Genomic DNA, 7,976 nt, shown 5'->3' with positions numbered 1-7,976 from the left:
CATGCTGCTGGGTGGAAGCCCGCCGAGCTAAGCCCTCCCGGCCGCCAGCAGCCCCTTCCCACCCTCCCGCGGCGGCGCGGAGCTCCCAGCGCGCATCCCGGGGTGCCGGGAGCGCCGGGAGGCAGCCGGGCGGGCGGCAGGAGGGCTTAGGACCCAGGGGGACGGCGGTGGAAGGACCCAGGCTTTGGTGCACACGCCTCCTACCAAAAAAAAAAAAAAAAAAAAAAAAAAAAAAAAAAAAAAACTCAGCCCCGTGGAGCTGGCGCTCGCTCATTCAGTTTTCTAGAGAGATCTGAGCCGGAACCCGGGAGCCGGAGCCGGGAGATCTTTCTCGCCCCCACAGCTCAGCAGCAAGGACATCTACGGGGGAAAAATTCCCACCCCACGCAGCCCCCCGCCGCCCCACGGCAGCTGCCGACGCTGTGCAGGTATTTGGATTTGCCTTCTCTCGGGTTGCGCAGGGCGGCTCTCGGCGCTCCCCCCTCCCCGCCGGGCCCGGGGTGCGGCATTTCAGCACCGCCGGGCGGACAGCTCCGGCTCGGCCGCTCCCTGCCCCGCCTCCCGCTCTGCCTGCTCCATCCTGCCTGCCCCCTGCCCGCCCTGCCTGCCCCCTGCCCGCCCTGCCTGCTCCCTGCCTGCCCTGCGCCCCCCTGCCTGCTCTGCTCCTTCCTGCCTGCTCTGCTCCTTCCTGCCTGCTCCCTGTCTGCCCTGACTGCTCCCTCCTGCCTGCCCTGCCTGTGCCTTCCTGCTTGCCCTGCCTGCTCCCTGCCTGCTCCCTCCTGTCTTCCCTGATCCCCCTGCCTACCCTTCTCCCCCTTGCCAGCTCTGCTCCCTCCTGCCCCCCTCCTGCCTGCCCTGCTCTCCCCTGATTCCTCCTGACTCTCCTACTCCCCATTGCCTGCCCTGCCTCTTCCCTGTCCTGCTCCCTGTCTCCTGCCAGCTCTATTCCCTCTCATCCCTTGCCTCCTGCCAGCCAAGCTCTCTGCTTGCTGCTACCCTAATCATTGCCTGGTCAGCCTGCTGCCTGTCCTGCTCCTCCTGTTCCCTGCCTCCGGCCAGCTCTGGCTGCTGACTCCTACCTGCCCAGCTCCCTGCCTGCCCTACCTCCTGCCTCCCAACATTCCTGTCTGCCAACCTACCTCTCCCGCATCTGCTTCCCTGCTGCCTGCCTGCTCTTTGCCCTGCCTGCCTCTTTCCCCTGCTCACTGCCTTCCCTGTCTCTATGTTCCCTGAATCCACTGCTTGCCTCATGCCTGCCCTAACTCCCTACTCTCTGCCTCCTGTGCCTCTTACTTGACCTGCTCCCTCCGTCTCCTTATCCTGCTCCCTGCTTCTCTTTGCCCTGCTGCCTTTAATTCTCTTACTTCCCCTCCCTCCTCTGCTTCACCTGTCTCCCTTGCCTCTCCTTGCCCTGCTTACTGTTTCCTGTCTCCTATATATCCTGCCTCTTACTCCAGTTGTCCTTGCCCTGCTTCTCTGATTCTCTTCTCTCTGCATTCATGCATTCTGTCTTCCCTGTCTGCTCTCCTCCCTGCCCTGCTCCCTTGCCTCCTTTCCTCCCTGCCCTTGTTTCCTCACATTCCTCCCTTTCCTGCCCTTTCTTCCCCTCCTGTCTTCTTTCCTCATCACTGGCCTCAATCCTTCCTGAAAGGGGGCATGGGACTGTAAAAATCAGCTCAGCAGCCCAGGGGCTGGGCATAGAAGGAAAAGAGCGCAAGTTGGAAGGGAAAGTCCAGATACAATTTGAGACCAGGGAGAGATGAGAGGCATGTAGAGGAAAGGGCTAAAACTGGGAGCTAAGTTAATGAAGTAAGGGCTACAGCCAAGAGTTGACATACAGGAGCTTGTCAAAGAGCAGCAGATACCTGTTTGCTCCTCAGCAAATTGACGCCTGTTTTAACCACTTGTACTCACTCTAAAGAGGGATGAGTGATTAAAGGGAGGGGGGAATGTGCCAGGTCAGTCAATTGTATTGCTTTCCTAGAGGTAAATAGTGATGGGTGCAGGGAAGAAGTGAGTGAATCACTTCTAGCATGTGGGTCCCTTGCTGCAGGAAGTCAATAATTAAGTTTCGGTCTTTGCAAGAAGTGAGGGTGTTCATACAGAAAATAAATGCAAAGCAAACAACAGCTGGAGAAACCCCATGCATACTACTGTCCAGACTTTAATTCTGTTTGCAATGGTTTAATCCTGAGAGGGTGAGGAAGGTCATAGGAGAAAGGGAGTTTCCCCTTTTCAAAATGCTGGTTCCTCAACTTTAAAAAGCTCTGTGAATAATTAAGTTAAGGAGCAGATGGCTACTCTTTGTCCATCACTAAATAGTGATAGGATCATATTTGGAAGAAAAAATTAAATTACAGAAATTCTGCTTTCATGTGCTTTCTGAGTAATCAGATGATAATATGGATTATCTCCAGTACTAAATGTTAATACAATGCCAACATCTACACGAGATATTATGTAACAGTATTATGCCATGCACTGCATAGTGAAGGTACCGGTTTACTTTTTCCTATAATGATAAAACAGACAACCTTGTAGAGCTTTTCCTCATTTACAGTCTGTATCCCAGCTTGAAGTTTACAGGGGCAGCTTGTGCTGTCATGTATCTGTTATAAAATGCTGATGATTATTTTAAGAATTCTGTTGACTCATCTACCTCTGAAAACTATTGAGCATTTTCTAAAAATTAAACTTTTGTAAGGCAAACCCAAAACAATGAAAGATACTACAACCTATTCAAAAAAACTCCTTGATTTACTATATCATAATTTATAACTTAAAATCTGTTGCAGAGACGGAATACTGAGTAGCACTGAGTGCTGCTGAGTAGTGGTGAAAGCAATGCAACTGAGTTCAGCAGTGGGGGAACTGCAGAATCCACACCATAGCACTGGGTCATAATTCCTTAAACTCTACATGCCTTGAACACAGACGTCATTTCACTGAAATATGTAACAGCAGCCTCCTCATCTTCCAAAAAAAGGACTATGTCAGTTGAAATAGTAATGATCAGCCTCATAAACGGATGGAGAATATTTCCTTCACAAAGACTGTAAACTCATGCAGTTGTTAACTTAAGCATGCAATTATTGAAGCAATTGTGCTATTGCTTGGCAAGTGAGTTTTATTTTCTGTCACAGCCTTGTACTGTAGTGTCTCTCTAGCACAGACACAAACAAGATGTGACAATTGGGTACTACTAGTAAAGCAGAATGAAACAAGAAAAAAAAAGCAATATTAATCTCTTATAGAGTGGAAAAACTGAGCAGAAGTTTACACAGTTTTTGTCATATGAGTTGTAATTCCTTTCCTTCTTGATCTAATGCTGCTCCATTGATTTAATTTGAGAATTTCCAAGCACTTTAGAGGGATTTTGGTTTGCTTTGGATTTTTTTTCTTTCAGTAATATTTATAGAAATAAACTCCTTAAGTCTGAAATGTTCCTCCACTGAGAAAACAAACCCACATGGTATTATAAAGTTACATTATGCTTTATTTCTACAAGTCTGGAAGAAGTTCCTATGTGTTTTGTGCTTGTGCTCAGATTTCAGTAGGAATGAAAGAAAAAAACCCAGGAGGATTGCATGAATTCCTGGATGAAGAAATTCCTTCCCCTTCCCCTTCCCCTTCCCCTTCCCCTTCCCCTTCCCCTTCCCCTTCCCCTTCCCCTTCCCCTTCCCCTTCCCCTTCCCCTTCCCCTTCCCCTTCCCCTTCCCCTTCCCCTTCCCCTCCCCCTCCCCACTGCCACACAATGATATGATGATGACAGATGCTTTCCTCTGGCACAACGTAAAAAGCAGAAAAAAGACAACACTAATGTATCATTATTGCATTTCATATATTTTTAAAGAACATAATTTTTCAAAACATGCAGTAAAAAGGACTGCAAAATTAGTTAAACTTCATGTTCTTAAACATGAAGACCTGAATATCTTGTTGATATGTTTTGTTCCTTCTTCTGTATATCTTTGTGCAGTTCTTGTAACAACTTTGACAGCATTTCAGCATTTTCTGACACCAATGTTATGATTGTGTACTACCAGATTTCTACATATAGCTTCTTTATGATGCTTGGGGGTCAGAATTCATGTTTTGCAAGCTGTTAATTTCTGCTGCAAGATGTTTCTATATTATTGGAGAAACTGGCCTCTGTGCCACAGTAGCCAGGATGCTTTTGTTTGGTGATGCTTGCACTATGACTGACATGGAAGTTCCTCCTGAACTGCTGCTTCTCTGGCATGCCACAAGCCAGGCCACAGGTTCCCACAGGGGTTTGCAGATTATCTGTGACTGGTGAATATTTACAACTTAAAAACTATGATTTTAAGAAAAAATTAACCAAACTCTTTGAGGTTAAGGCTATTTTGTTTACCTTTTTTATTTCTGTGTCATATAAGTTCCCCTCCTTAGTATGTGGTCCAATTCGTTAATATTCAGGTAGTGAACAAGTTTTGCACATTTTAGGTCAAAAGATAACAGTTTTTTTTAATTTTACATTTGCTGGACAACCTTGTCTGTCTCTCCTCCTGCCTGGCAGCTTGTAGAAATAGCAGGGCAACTTCGGGTCGGTGCTGCAGACATGCCTGCCCTACATACTGTGCAGAGAGCAGTAAAGATCAGCTGAGTTTCTGCTGTGTTTTGTGCTGTGCCATGGCTAAATTACCACCACTGGACATTTAGATGTAGCCTGAGGGCAATCTGTAGCTAACTCAAACTAACAAGAAGACTGTAGAATGAGTAGGAATGCATGATGTGTTGTTTTTACTGAACTGAAGGAAATGTTAGTTTTTGTACCTGAGCTGAGAGATTCTACCCTGGGAAATTGTGAGAAACCATCAAATTCCCCACACAGCTGTTACAGTCACAAACATTCACTCTTTTCATAATGACAAGGAGCAACAAATCCCTAGTGAAGGTTTACAGGAGCACCAGTACTTGGAGCAGAAAGACTTGCAATATTTAACTCATTTATGTTCACTGGGAGAATCTAGTCCCTTAGGAAGGAAGGACTACAGAGAAGTAGAGGCCACAGTTGGAGTATTGTGTCCTCTTCTGGGCTCCTCAGTGCAAAGGAGACATGAACATGCAAAAGAAAAAAGGGTCAAGGGGATGATAAGGAAAGATTCCCTGGATGTTAACATGTAGGCTTATGGCTCAGGAGATATAGCTGTTCCCAGCTCCATGAAATGTTGTCCTCCATGAAATTGGTTCATGGGGTTCAATTGGAGCTGGGGTAGGTTCCTTTCTAGGTCTGACTACTCCACTTCCAGTGCTGATACAAGGTACCACAAGGCCACAAAGGACCATTCCTATAGGTACAGGTATGGGTTCATCCTTCCCTGTCCTAATGGAGCAACCTCTGCGAAGCAAAACATAACCCTAAAAGATTTTCCAGAATTAACATCAAAATATTTTTCAAAAAGAAATTTAATGAGATGGCGCCCACACTCTGAGATAAAATCATTCTATATTACCATTTTCCCTCCCTCTCTGCCCACTCCCTTCCTCTCTGGCATGATTTCAGCAGCTAATATCTGTATAAAAGCTAGGAGTTAGGAATTATATAAGGAGCCAAACCTTAGCAGTGATGCCTCTTAATACCAGGTGAGGAAGAAATGTTAGTGACTTCTCAGTTTGGAAATTGTGGTAATGAAATTTCTCATGGCAGATAGCTTTGGACTGGATGGAAAACACTTGGTAGATTAAGAGACAGCTAAAATCTTTGTGGAACTGAATTGGATGGGGAAGGGCCAAATGGACAAGAGGTGCTTAAAGGAGCAAGTGGTGTTGCAGGGACTGGTAAGTGGACAGGAACACAATGATCCAGACAATTGCCATCATCATTGAAGGCAGGTTTTGGCCAATTTTCCAGGCCATGCAGTGCAAATAGGGATTGGATGCTGACCCAGAAGCTGTCACTGAAGAGAGAGCAGTAAGGCATATTAAAATCTTTGAACGAAAAGTGTTTTGTATACTTTGGAAAAGTGTTATTTTCAGTTTAATTTGTATAGTAAATATTATTACACATTTTATTATTTTTTTATTATTTTTTTATTTTAGGATCTTACAAAAATATAAACTGCTTGTCTGAAAATTGTATCCGACTTTCTGTATGTTACCCATGCTGAACACTCACTGTCCCTTGTCATTCCCTTGCTGGGACTGAAAATGAATTAACCAAAATTGTATGTGATGCCACAATTTTGGTGGAAATTTCCCTCTTTGTTTTGGTTTTAGTATGTTGTGTTGCAAATCCCTGTAATTTCTTTTTTTTTTTTTTTTTTTTAATTTAAGGCTGAATTTTGTTCCTTTGGAGAGATGATTTATTATAAATGGCTGTGAAAAGATGTTAGAAGAGGAAATAGTCCCTTGGGAACAAAGAGTCACAAGATAGAAAAACAGCTGTTGAGACTGTAACACACTCTAGTGTGCCAATACACAGCAACAATATTCAAAATAGGAAAAGAAGGCCAGTATGCTTGTTTGGAAGAAAAAACAACCCTGCACCAAACTGAACAAAGATGTAAACATCTAAAACATTGGCAGATGGATCAGAGCTGTACACAACACCGGAAGAGAAGAAGAAATTGCCATGTGTGGGAGGAGGTGAAAATGGAGATGAAGCTTCTGTTATATCTTGGGAATCAGAATAAATCAGAACCATTTGAGAAAGTGCAGCGACAGTTAAACTGGGTAGCTATGGAGCACTAAACTTATTGTCAAGGTTAGCAGTGGGAGAATCAAATCATTCACTGATGTTTATCAAGCTCCTTGAAGGCAATGGTGCTAATGTGGTTTGCTAAATTCATGATTTGCCCTGCAATTCTGAGAGTGACAAAATTGTTCATACATATTTTAGATTGTTTTGCAATATATAATTTCACACCAATAAAGTATTTTAGTGCAGTCTGTTCCAGGTGATAATCAGGATAGTCTATAGGTAACTGTAATCTGTGGTTATAACTCAGCTCACTATCAGAAAACTTTGAAATGCATTTAAAAATGGATCTTTTGTTAGAATGAGTAAGTCTTTTTTTGGCAACAACATCTGACAAGAAAGGACTGTATCTCCCTCACCTTGGGATAATCCTGAGCATTTAAATTAGTAAAAAAGAGTAGGAAACTTTAATAAAAATAGGAATATTTTTTGACATTAAATAGTTGGGGAACCAATGAAAAGGGCCAGACTTTATTTCCTTGATCAAATTTCATTTTTTTCTGGAGCAGACTGCATTTGACCTTTCAAGAATTTCCCTTATTGCCAAAGAAGCATCTTAGTGGAGGTGGGAGACAGAAAAGGACCAGAGGAAGGAACAGTTTTATTCCCATAAACTCCTAGAAAATGGATGAACCACTGGGAATTGTATATGTGTGTGTGTGTGTGACTGTTATCTGCTGCTAATCCTTGGATGTTTTAGAACAGATGCAAAGAAGGGCTACAAAAATGATCAGAGAGCTGGAGCACCTCTTATGAAGACAGGCTGAGAGATTTGGGGGGTTTCAGCCTGGAGAAGAGAAGGCTCCAAGGAGACTTTACAGCAGCTGTCCAGTACCTAAAAGGGGCTTACAAGAAAAGATGGTCACAGACCTTTTACTAGGGTCTGTAGTTATAGGACAAGCGCTAACTGAAAGAGAACAGATTCAGATTGGATATAAAGAAGAAATTTTTTTTTATGATGAGGGTGGTGAAGCTCTGAAACAAATTTCCCAGAGAAGCTGTGAATGCTCAAACATTGGAAATGGTCAAGGCCAGGTGGAATGGGACTTTAAAAACTTGATCCAGTGAAAGATGTCCCTGCCCACGACAGGGAGGTTGGACCAGATGACCTTCAAAGATCCCCTCCAAACTAAAACATTCCGTGATTCCACAGTTTTGCGATTCTAAGCCACAGGAATGCTAAATGTGTTGTAATTCATACTAGGTTCTAAGCCAGAGCTAACGCAGACCCCAGATAAGCTTCTTGCTTCTGGAT

At 44.2% G+C, this 7,976-nt stretch overlaps 1 protein-coding gene across 1 annotated transcript in view; it reads left to right on the top strand.

Annotated features, from left to right (window-relative positions):
* Nucleotides 1-292: 292 nt before the first annotated feature.
* The window catches only part of CLVS1 (clavesin 1), a 101,281-nt gene continuing 93,597 nt past the window's right edge, over nt 293-7,976 (top strand). The window contains exon 1 of the mRNA XM_005517129.2: nt 293-428. The gene's annotated coding sequence lies outside the window, so the exon portion shown is untranslated. The remainder of the gene's footprint in view (nt 429-7,976) is intronic.

This window comes from Pseudopodoces humilis, chromosome 1 (genome assembly GCF_049639895.1).
Source record: "Pseudopodoces humilis isolate 2021_Gansu_Grassland_sample_001 chromosome 1, ASM4963989v1, whole genome shotgun sequence".
NCBI lineage: Eukaryota > Metazoa > Chordata > Aves > Passeriformes > Paridae > Pseudopodoces > Pseudopodoces humilis.
This window is presented reverse-complemented; position numbering and strand designations above follow the sequence as displayed.